Below are 12,435 nucleotides of genomic sequence, written 5' to 3' on the forward strand. Positions count from 1 at the left end.
ACCCCCCAGTCAGAGCCAAACACCAGTCACCTTAGGACAAGAGGTCAGAGAGGAGAGGAGAAGAGAGGAGAGGAGCATGTAGTGGTACTGTTGTTTCATCAATAGCCTTGGTTGCCAAGCCCCTGCCCTGTTCCTGAAAGCCCAGAGCGCCCTACACTCCTCAAGTGTCCATACATCAGACAGCCAATCCGGTTAAATAAAGATCTCTAAGAGGCTTTGCTGTACCTAAGCTAATAATAGCTCCGCCTCACTGGGAGATGTTTCAGTAAAGCGCGGATTGTAGGATGTTTGTGACACACCACAAAGACCTTTGTGTTCTCACGGTAACCGCAGGGAACGGCCTGACCCAGTGGTGATGGTGGCATCCACACTGGCTCCTTGACACAAAGCTCAACAGGCCTCTGGCAGACCGTCACACTGCCTGGGGATTCTCGCTTGGGGGATAATCCATAGAGACTTTGTTCCGCCCTCCTCTTACTCTCACTGCACACAAAGTGTGTCAGGGTCCTGTGACCGGCAGTGACACACAAGCCCACATTCTGAGAAAGCCCAGTTTACTATTGAGGGAGGGAAGGATTTATCTCTCCCAGAGAAAATGACAAGCTGATTGCTGCGGCAGGTTCCTGCTGGTGCGCCCACGATCTTTCAGTCTACCTCTCTTTGTATGTATATGTGCATGTGTATGGGTATAAAAGTGTGGGTGGTGTACGATTGTGTGTATGTTCCTGTGTGTCTGCGGTTGTGCCTCTGTGCCTTCCTGTGTGTATTTGCACATACTGTATGGCTATATGTGTGTGTACCTTTGTGTGTGTGATTGTTTGTGTGTGTGTGTGTGCACACCCCAACACATATTACTGTCTTAGGTTACCCACTAGCCCCAACACCATGTGGTGCTGGAGCTAGAAGGTAACCTTAGCCAGGGTTCCCTTTGTGGTGGGCAAGCAGATTGATTAGAACAGGCTCTGCTTACATCCCCTGTACAGAAGGCTTTGTGTTCAGCCCAGTCTCCTCTTTCAGCTCTCCTCAAGAGCTGCTGACCAACAGACCAGAGCAAAAATGTGCCAACACACAACGTATTATAGGCCTCATAGGATAAATGGCGTATACCTCAGATAAATAATCAATAAACACTTTTAAAAACAGTAAATGGGATATTTTGGAATAATGAGGTCAGTAAAACAAGTGCAAAATCTAAATGCTGAATGCTCATGAAATTTTTTTTGAAATGTTTAGACATCTGTCAGTTGTCCTTCAAACAGAAGATGTGCTTCTGAGAGACACGTGTTCATGTCAACACAATCTTTTTTGAGCTCTGAGATAGGAATACACCAATCCCACTTTTCCTTTGCTGAAACAATTTCTCAACTCTTCCAATAAAGATTACCAATCCGATACCAGTGCTCTCTTTTCCAAATTTCCAAAATCTGTATACCTCACTCATTAGGATTCATTTCTATATAAAGAACAACAGGGCAGGGATCGCTGTAGCACTAAACAGAGTCAGGGGCCTGCTGTGCCTCAATGAATGTAACTGACAGCGAGTTTTATCATGACACTGATGATGAGTGTACACCTTGATTAATGCATTTAATAATTTACAATAATTCAACAACAACCCCTTTTAATTTACAAAAAGCACCAGACGTCTTTTTAGAATTAACAACAATGTTTTAACATTTGGGTTGATATATATATATCAATTAAACTAATTGTTTATGTTTATATATATATATATATATACATTCCCAGCAGAACCCACAAAAGCAAATTTAATTCCTTCCCCTGGGTTTTCCAAGAACTCTGTGGCTGGCTGGTTGCCTACATTTCTAAACACAGAGCCTGTGACGCACATGCACACACGTATTGTAAGGGTTGGCCCTAAACCTCACTGACTGGCAGGCTAGATCTATCTCAAGTCATGAGGTACAGAGTACATATACATACAGTAGAGTCTGGAGGTATGAGTCTCAGTTTAATCTGGCATCTGCAGACCCTTGTTATTGTCTTATCCTGTAATGTTATGTTAGGGTTACATCAAAAAGCCTTCCTGTGCCGTCACAGCAGACTCACCAGCCAACAGAGGCTTAACAATGGCAGCCTAAGCCAATGTTAACATATGCCGGCAGCTAAATTAAGCTCCTAATTAACAATCTCATGCCGAGGTAACATTATGGGATAAACATAGAGTGCCAAGTAACCACCTGAACTAAATACCCACCAACGCACAAAGATCCCTTTCAAACACATCACTAATTGCCTTTAGGGTACATTAATTTGGTACTCCAAAACAAAGCTCAGATATTGTTAATACTTATATTTTAATCATAATAATAATTAGCTTTATTTAAATGGCGTTTATAAAATGCTTTACAAACTATAATAGTAAAAATTTACATTAACATGTAAAAAAACAGGAGTGATACAAGAACCGAAACATAAAATGGATACCAAATGAGATAAGAATGACATTTCAGATTCAAACGACTGGAGTTCCACTGCTGAGGGGTCTAGACACCAGAGCCCCAGTCAACCTCTGTCTACACAGGCTGCATAGTGAAAGCAGCATATTAGCAAAGCAGCAACGGCAGCTTCAATCATCTGTCAGTGTCTACCCCAGATGCATTCAGGCACAGTATTGCTGTGTAGATCACCTATGTTTTGGCAACTCTCAATACACAATCCCTCTAATTATGTCCATAAAAACAGAAGAAAATGATGACTGAAAATGCGGCTAAAACACTCCTTGTGAGGGCCTTTAGTAGCGAAGCTGGATTTGTTAGAACTAGGACTAGTAGCTAAAACAGGATCGCTGAATTGGAATCATTTGACTGGAGAAAATTCTCAGACATCCAGCACTTGACATCAGACGAACACCGGATAATGTAGGACACATCGGTCATATATTGCGGCGTACAGCTGAATGTTGACAGAAATTCAACTCAATGATGTGTCTTTGGATTATATGCCCCACAAGGAGCATATCAATAGAAAACAGAAACGGACCCAAGAGAGACCCATGGGGGACCTCACAAAAGACTGCTAATCTAGACCATAGACTATATAAAGATGGGCGGCGCGTCTCCACTTCCTCCCACTGTACAAAAATAAAGCCAAAATGTCCCAGACATGGGCACTGCCATCTTTTGCTGTGACGTCATTTGTAGCCAGAGTCTGTGCAGTAGTAGTCGGAGGGTTGAGGTCCCGCCCATACACCCGTCTAAACGTGAGCACACCACAATCAATCACAGCTGTCAATCATGACATCACACCTCATTTTTATAGCATCAAATAACTAATTAAAACTGCCATCAGGGGGCAATCCAGATGTTTTGGCTTCACTTTTGGGGAGCTATCATGTCGTCCATCTTTATATAAAGTCTATGATCTAGACACATGAATTTGGTATGACCAAAACCAAACAGCCACATAACTGATGGCAACAAAGCTTTCTATAAGGTTGATTAAAATGTTGTGGTCCACCATCCACCGTATCAGAAGCTTACTTAAATTACAACCAGTTTGCCTAAATATTAATCTAGCACTATTGATAAAATAGTTGCTAATGTATTTGCATATTGTATTCACTGTGAGTGTGTTTACATGCACCTAAGAAACTGGGCAACTGTCTGTTGACTGTTTTTGCAGTAACCTGGTTTCTTAAACATCATGTGAACAAGAAACTCGGCTTCCTTAATCAGGATAAAACAATATGGGAAACCCAGTGAACACAGCTAGATTTTTGACCATGTATATCCTTAACTGGGTTTCTATGTTTTTTCATGTATGCATTTGCATGACAAAGCAAAGGGAAAGGATTATTGCTTGTAGATGTTCTCAAAATAACGTAGTTATTTTACTGTACTGTACTGTACTATTTTACAGTACAACTAAAACTGAGTCAGGAAAGAAATCTACACAAGTCACTTTCAGGAGGCTATTTCTAAGATTCAGACAAATACACAAATTAAGGAAAAACTGAAGAGCTTATTATCTCAGCTGCAACTTCATATACCACAAATGTATTTTAAGTATGCCAGCCAAGTCCAGTTGCATGTACACACAGTATTTTGAGTATTCCAGTGCATCAAAATGCATGCTTCAACGTCCCCCCCTTAGTTGGCTTCTCCCAATAACCTGGTTTCTTGTGTGCACGTAAACACATAACTTGTCAACCAGTTCATGTATGTATTGGTTTTCAGTGTAGCAGTAGAGGTACAGTGCATTAGAAGACTGGCTTCTAAGGCGAACACAAGCCAACTGATAGCCTGCAATAACCCAGAGCAGATAACATCAGAGGCTACTGCTAGAAGGGGTGACATTTAAACAATCTGTCAGGGCTGACTGTGCATGTGCCTGAAAACATTACCTGGGGAGAGAGAGAGAGAGAGAGAGAGAGAGAGAGAGAGAGAGAGAGAGAGAGAGAGAGAGAGATAAAGAGAAAGACAGAGAGCAAGGGAGACGGACAGAGCTTTTGTGTGCCTATATGTGTGTGAGAGAAAGAGAGAGAGAGTGTGTGTGTGTGTGAAAGAGAAATACAGAGCAGTGAGAGACAGAGAGAGAGAAGAATTGACATTTGCACTCTATGAGTCTTAAGAGAGCGTAGTGAGACTATAGTATATATACATCACTGATTATGCACAAGTGTGTCAACCAATATAGGTGGTTAAAAGAAATGTGGTGTCCTCAAGTAAAGGGTCCATCTGCTGTGCTTGGGGAGAGCCTCATAATGGTCCTGTTACTCTTTATCATGCTTGTAATCAGGCCATCACAAAACAACAGAAAAAAAAACTAACTGGAAATAATCAAGGAAAAAACAGGAAGACAGCAATTTCCTCTCCAAAAACTTGGAAATGGCATATGTCCTGAAAAAAACCTAAGGCTAAAGTAGGAAAACCCTTCCTTTAGGTCTTGTTCACATCAAGTCCATACATGTTTAACAACATGAGTAGAATATCTATACCACAGAGACTCAATTCATGTTTTACTCTTTTGAGTGTAATGTCTCTAAAGCAATCAAGGGTTCATATTGTTTAAACCTCTATCCACAATTGGTGTGTAATGCCCTTTTCGCCCAGAGTCCACATGGTCCACATTCCAATTGTGACCCACGTAGTAGGGTCCACTCAAACACATGGGCCCCAATAGGGATGTGTACCATCACCCCCTCGAAAATGGTGTCATAACAAGTTTGAAATTGACTGCTGAACATTTAAATATTTTCTTATTTATCCCATCTAAAACCTCCTGTCATTGTTCATTGTCAATAAAGGGCACCATAACAATCACCGTTTCATGACAACTCATTTTAGAATATGTCACACCTGATCACTGGACACATAACGGGAGTGGGACGAGAAAGACTGCATGGGGTGGTGCAAATACCAAGCAGTAGCCTGAATGAAATATGGCTTTGAGGGGTAGCCTAAAATAAAATAGGATCCAAACCTCCCTAATCTCAGTGTAGCAAAAGTAAAAGGGGACCAAAGAGAAAAATAAAAAAATGAAACCAGATGCAGGAGTTCAACAGCTTTTTCTTTGGTGTAATGCAGCTTCTGACATGTTGATACAGCGCAGCCAGCGGTAGCTTCAGTTACACTAAATTTAAACTAGACAGATGCCACACATAGTTACTCATGCCTCGCCCCGGGAAACAAACGTCTCATTCATCACACTGGGTGCTGGGACCCCTTCAGTTCAGTAGGGTTAGGGGGCACCCACATGGTGCTCTAGCCCCACATGTGGACCTCATGCATGACTGTCTGACCTTTGACCTGTCTGTCTTTTACATTTTCATAGAAATCCTAGAACCTGTAGGTCCACAAACTCTCTTTTTCTGACACACAAAGCCTTTCACCTGAAAATATAAGATTTAAAAGGTATATAGAGACAAAACTATGCCTATGCATATCAACAAGTATCAATATCCTACATGTGTAAGATGCCTAATATCAACAAGCTTCACAATTAAAATTATTAATGATGAAAATATACCAAAAAAAAGACCTAAGCTAACTACATATTTGCAAAGTGGGAGTTGAAACAATATCAGCAAAATTTAATGTTGGACATATATTAACCTTAGACTGGAGACCTGTCACTAAGTTGGCCATCTATGTTGTCAATGAAGAAGTCTTCTGTTGATATTTCAGGATTAGGTTTAATATTATTTCCGACAGACTTCAGGACAGCTTGTACTCTAATGACAGCTGCTTGTCTGAGAGAAGGCTCCCACCCCTCAACATAAAAGTCTAGACTACACACGGCACACACCTGGCTAGAGTTGGGAGTGCTGACACACTCACCTGGCGATGTAGCGCACAGCATTCTTCCACTCCTCTCCCCGTTAAGTTTGCAAAGCGCTTGAGCTGTAAAAAGTTGAAGGCTGTAAACGTGCTGGGACGAGAGGGGTTCTCCTGCACTAAGTACAAACGAGTCACTAGAACCTGCCGCCTGCCCTCTGCCACTCTCTTTGGGAGCTCAAAATAGTCCACCACGAGAGCGATGTAATTTCAGTCTTTCCCACGACAAGGACTGAGAGGATCATGCTCTTGGTTCAGAGAGGCAGAGAAATGACAACAACACAGACGAAGGAAAAATTGCTGCTCTCAGTTTGATCATTTCATTATGATAATAATGTGCCTTGACATATCCTCATTTTGACAAAGACAATCCTACAGGTACAAGAAATGTCACAGCACATTAACAGTACAAAATCAAACCTGACTAGTCACTAAGTGGTTGTGGTGACTGCTGGCATCTGGAGATTTCATTAGCCTAGATCAGTCTCTCTGATGTCACTGGTGGTCTCTTTCACATCCTGAGAAAGCAGCGAAAAAGGAAAGAAGCCTCAGTCGTCCTGGTGGCGGGTCTACAAACCACAAAAACTTCTTTCAATTTGTGAGATGAGAAATGTACATGGAATATATACAAAAAATAAATAAATAAATAAAAGGTGTAGACAAGGAGCATAATGGTATTCATATTCCCCTTAGCAGCAGCTAGAGAGCAGTGTGCCCCCCTCTCCTTTCATTCCACCCTGCCATCTGAACCCCACATGGCATGTCTGGGCAGAGAGCCAGACACCTCCGCCATGGATCTACTACTCTGCCACCCATAAAGGGCACTTCTGCCCCCCTGCCTCATACCACCTCTAACGCCCAATGAGGTGCACTGTGTCACAGCTCGTGACCTGCATAACCCTAACTCACCAATACCTATTTCTACCACTCACACAACCACTTCACAATAGACACTCTATCACAAATGGGGGAAAGTGGTACTGTAAGGGATAAGCCCAAATTCATGTTGTAACGTACTGTAAACTGGATTGTGCTATTTTCATATATGAAACTAGATTCAACAACTGTGAAGGGGAAATATACTATAAATAGTATGTTCAACAAAGCTAAGTCCGTTTGATTCTATAGATGAAAGCAAATTTGAGGCCACTGTAGCAAGAAAGACACCAATCACAAGCAAGTGTCTAATCTGGCCACTTTCAGTGCCGTTTGTTTCACAATGACAGTTAGCTGTAAGCCACAAAAAGAAGAGGTCTGATATATATACAACACATGGTTTTCTCCGCCTATGTAAATCTATGGCAGAAGTAAATGTTTAGTTTTTTTCTTCAACAGCCTAAAACAACAAATTAAAAAAAGAATTAACATTGAGCTCAACCATCACGAGAAAAAGTGCTGCAGAAAACCAGAGAACAAGCAACTGTGATCAACGGAAACATGACATCGTATGCCGCTGGTTGTCATAGTGATCTTTTAGCAATGGACATTTTTTATGGATTTTATTGTGAAGTAGTCTAAGGAAGTCTTGGGTAGAGGGGTAACTTTGTAATCAGGTAGATTCATTACATAGGGTTCACCGTTTGATCTACTCAAGATACTTTTAACAAAGTTTCACTGAAAACTAATTATAACAAAATGAATAAAGAAATTTCCTCCTTACGTGTTAAGTGTGCAAAAACAGTTTTCACTTTGATTATTCTTCATTTTTTAAATAGTTTTTATGACAGATTAATCATACATACCCATGATAGAGTTTTTTAAAAGGGTCGGTTCACACAAATTACAAAAATATATATCTTTTTCATATTATGCATACAATTTCTGATTTGTCTGCATATGTTCTGCCTAATATTTCTGCAGCCACCTCAGTACAATGACGTCAAAAAAATTGGGAAATGTGTGTAAATGGGACATTGTTTTTGAAAAGACATTTTTAAAATGTAATTTTTCAGTGGCTTGAGGGACACAAATAAAATTCCATTTACCTCCATTCTATTTAGATGGTGCCAGAAATTTCGTTTCAAGTTGAAAATGTTAGAGCTTAAAGGGGTATCTCGCAGATGAAAAGACGGTCTTTTCATAAAACTGGATTGTCACTGCATCTCCCGACAGACCACCACGGTTGAATTTCAGCGTTGCGTAACGAGTTGTTGCCAACTCGAGTGGCGTTCACTTCACCTGTCTCTCCTTTGCCGCCCCCTAAATCCAAGCATTTATTTATTACATTTTAACTAACTGACCAAACCTGAATTCTTTGGCGCCTGTTTGGTCCAGTCTGGTTTGCTGACCATCTGAAACCATCTCCTGGATCTAGACTACACCAAATAAATGCAAACAATAAGGTGTCTTTTAAGATGAGACCAAAGAGTAAGTGTTTACTGAATGACTCAGTAAACGGTTCATCCCTTACTAAGAAAACTAAACTTTCATTTTAACTCAATTTAAAGATTGTGTTCTTTGGCCTTCCTTCAGATTTATTTCAGTGCATTTTGAATGATCATGTATCACTCCACAGAGGTACTTGTTCTTCTATTCAGCTGGCACTGTACATAATCAGGGGAAAACCCTTACAGTAAGCTGGCCCAATGCCTCTGAATAGAACAGTGGAATATTTCACCTCAAAGAGGTGACTGTTTCCTGAGCAACAAGAAAACACTCAGAGGGAGCAAGAGAACGAGGAGACAGACACCGAAACAAACAGACAAAGAAGAACAGATCAAAAAAGACAGACGGGCAGGCACGGAATTAATCTTTATCACACCATTACACAGGATTTTAATCACATTCACATACGCAAGTAGAAACGCTGAAAGACAGCAAGATAATCGACATTCAGGGTGAAAGTAAAAGTGTGCAGGAAGCCAACATTCACTCGTCAGCTCCATTAAAGATGAAGAGAACATTTTTACAAAGATATAGAGAAGATTTGTCATAACCATGAGCAACCAGCACCCTTTAAGTTAAGTACATCATTGTAACATATTGTAACTTTTACTGCAGCTGCTCAAAGACATACAGAAAATGTGGCACTGTTGATTCAATTTTATTTCTGGAGACTTTACCTCTCCTTTTCACAAAACTTTGATTAAAAGACTGAAGAACTGACTGAATAGATATTGAAATGATAACAATCACAGTCCATTTCAAGCAACATTCAACAATAAGAAGTTCAGTGGAGTAAAAACCTGTCAGATATTCACAGTAAAGGTTATCCAGGTTGTTACAAAACAAGCCCTGACTTGATCCTTGCCTTGAGAGAAGGAGACCAACTCAGGAGTGTGCAACTCCCTATTTCTCTGGCTGTGTGATCCTGTATTACACTCCAGTTATTAATTTGGACATGCCCCCCACCCCCCTTTTTTGGGCCAAGTCATACAGTCCGGACCAGATTAAAACCACTTGCACAGTGGTTCTTTTATTCCTACGCTTATTCCAACTGCAGTTTTTCCCCTCGTCCCATCTCCAAATCAAACTTCTTTTTTAATCGAAGGAAAAATTGATTTAAGATTGCACAAGCCAAACCTTCATGGAGTCATTACTCTGCCAGAGTTTCATGAAAAGGATACAGAAGAAGAATTCACAGGTTCCAATGGTTTAGGCACAAAGACAGAAACAAATGAAGAAGCTGGACTTAGCATGGATACAAAGACCAATGCAAATGCCAGTAATGAATACATTTGTGGGTTTAAATCCAGCTCATAGCCTTTGTTATACCTTAAATCACTCAGCCATATTAACAATGTGTACTTTCTAAAAGACCCTTCCACACACATATTCAATCTTGAAATAGAAATCTTAACTGAATAAGCAACCCAAACCCAAAAAGTCAGCAGCCTCTGTCATTCACAGGCGTAACGAGGGATGTTGTATGAATTTTTAGCAACATAACTGATCCTCAGCCACTTCAGCCACTTCCAATATTTTTCATTTCACTGAAACACCACCTGAGTCCAGTTTCTGCTAAGGAAGTCTACCTGTTTGTCTGTAACTGTGATGCTTGGTGCAGACATCTGCATATCACTGCTTTATGAGTACCTGCCCTGATTTATTAGTTCACATTTTACCTTTTTCAAGTGTCTGCAATCATTAATGAAATTAGCACATATTCCCCCTACTCAACATTAGCAAACATGTAACATGTGCTTCTTTCTTTTTTAATTTTTATTTCCACAGCAGGCGAATCATTGAAGTCATCCTGTTGCTTCAAGTGTACATGTATGTAAATATCAACAAGTAAATATCAAAAGGGTGAAATCTGCTCCTGTCAATCATAATAGCTATCAACTTTACCCATTCGCATTTGGCTTGACATTATGCTTATGTATTATATACAGAAACTGCATGATGCGGCTAAAATGAAAACTCTCAGTTATGCACCTGTAAATCATAAGTTAATTTATCCACATTATCACAATGTCGATTTCAGTCCTGACACCTGTAACTTACTTTGACCCAAATTGTTTGGAAGAGTCCAGTTAACCAACCAACAATATGATGCATCCCTACAAGCAACAACTTAAAGTGAATCTAACGGGATGTGATCACTTGTATGTCCTACAATACTGTTAATGTCCTCTACTGCCAGAAACTAAAAGCAGCCTTTTTTCTCTAATAGAAAACATGAGTTTCTTTTCACTTCGTTAACTGGACTTAACTTACTTTTGTACTTTTGATACTTGTGTATCATTTTAGACACATTCCTTGTAATTCGGTCTGAAATATCTGATATCTTTGGATGCCTTGGGAATCCTGATTCAAATTTCAAAATATTTGTGATGACAGATCTGCCACATAGTCTGTGATGCTTGCAAGGCATCTCATTGAGCATGATATAGCCTTTACCTGAGATCACTGATAAACCAGGACAAAGACTACTTTCAAATTCTTGGTATTGTCATATTGTTTGATGCACTTGGAATCACAGCAATATATGACTTGCAGTACATTGTTTTCATTTTTCTGTTTAACTTGGATCTAAAAAGCACATATGGGTGAGAGAAGATGGTTCAGTTTATCATTAATTTGCCATGTTTTTTTAAGTAAAGGTTGCTCAATACTGAGAGCGTACATCATCATAACAATTAGCTGATGATTGTACCTCTTTTGTTTATGTACCTAACAGTTGTGACTTCTTGCACATGAAACAAATATTTCATTAAGCAGCCATAGTCATTCATTTCAATGGCTAACTGATTTGGATTTCAAAATTTCAAGGGTCAATGTAGTTTTTAGAGATATAGGACTTGACAGCAGGTATTGTTGCCAAGTCTACCTGTGAAACTAGTGACAAAGTTGACAAACTTAAACAGATTTAGATTTGCCTTATTTCAAAACGTTTCACTCAAGCCCATTATGGAATCATATATGTGCCTAATAGGAAACTGAACTAGTGCCTAATAGGATTAATTATGGTGACACCCATCATAAAAAAATACATTTGAGTCTAAATTCTATTTGTACTTTTATTATTACAATATTTCACTTTTCCCTTTTTAAATTGCTGTTTTATTTCCAATTTGAATCCATTCATTTCTGGACCAGGTAGAAGCAAGCTGAATAAGATAAAGCTGTCAATTAACTGTACATAAACACACTATAGCATAATTTGCTGTTGTTGCAGCTGTGCATAACTATTACTTTACATTTACAAATATCAACACTAATAGCTTATATGTTTTTGCTGAATTAAATAAATAAATTGTATTACTCGAGGTACACTTGACAATAAATAAATATCTACAGCAAAGACTAACTTTGTAACAGTGAAATAACTCTGTTGACATTGTTATTAAAACATAACTACACCATCTGTCCTACTTTTAACTTAATTTGTAAACAGCATGTGAATAAAAGTTTTGACAACGTTAGCATGTGCTACTTTGCAGAATTGTGCCTCAGTGACATTCACACTGGTCCCTCTCAGCCATGCTTCACTTCCACCACACCAGCCTGGCTGTAACTGCTGCAGTCCCGCCAAAGTTACACGGAGTTCACCTTAACAGCTGACAAGCTATTTGTTGCATACATTGGAGGAGGCATTTACAAGTTTTAACTTTATCCGCAGTTTAATTAGCATATGGCAATAATAGCACTTGTGCTAACCTGCTGCTAGCATGTCAAGCTAATGACAGCGGGT

At 39.7% G+C, this 12,435-nt stretch overlaps 1 protein-coding gene across 1 annotated transcript in view; it reads right to left on the reverse strand.

Annotated features, from left to right (window-relative positions):
• nfatc3a (nuclear factor of activated T cells 3a) overlaps positions 1–12,435 on the reverse strand; it is a 57,460-nt gene that overhangs the window by 44,628 nt on the left and 397 nt on the right. The gene's annotated exons all lie outside the window — the stretch shown is intronic.

Source organism: Enoplosus armatus, chromosome 1 (assembly GCF_043641665.1).
Source record: "Enoplosus armatus isolate fEnoArm2 chromosome 1, fEnoArm2.hap1, whole genome shotgun sequence".
Classification (NCBI taxonomy): Eukaryota; Metazoa; Chordata; class Actinopteri; order Centrarchiformes; family Enoplosidae; genus Enoplosus; species Enoplosus armatus.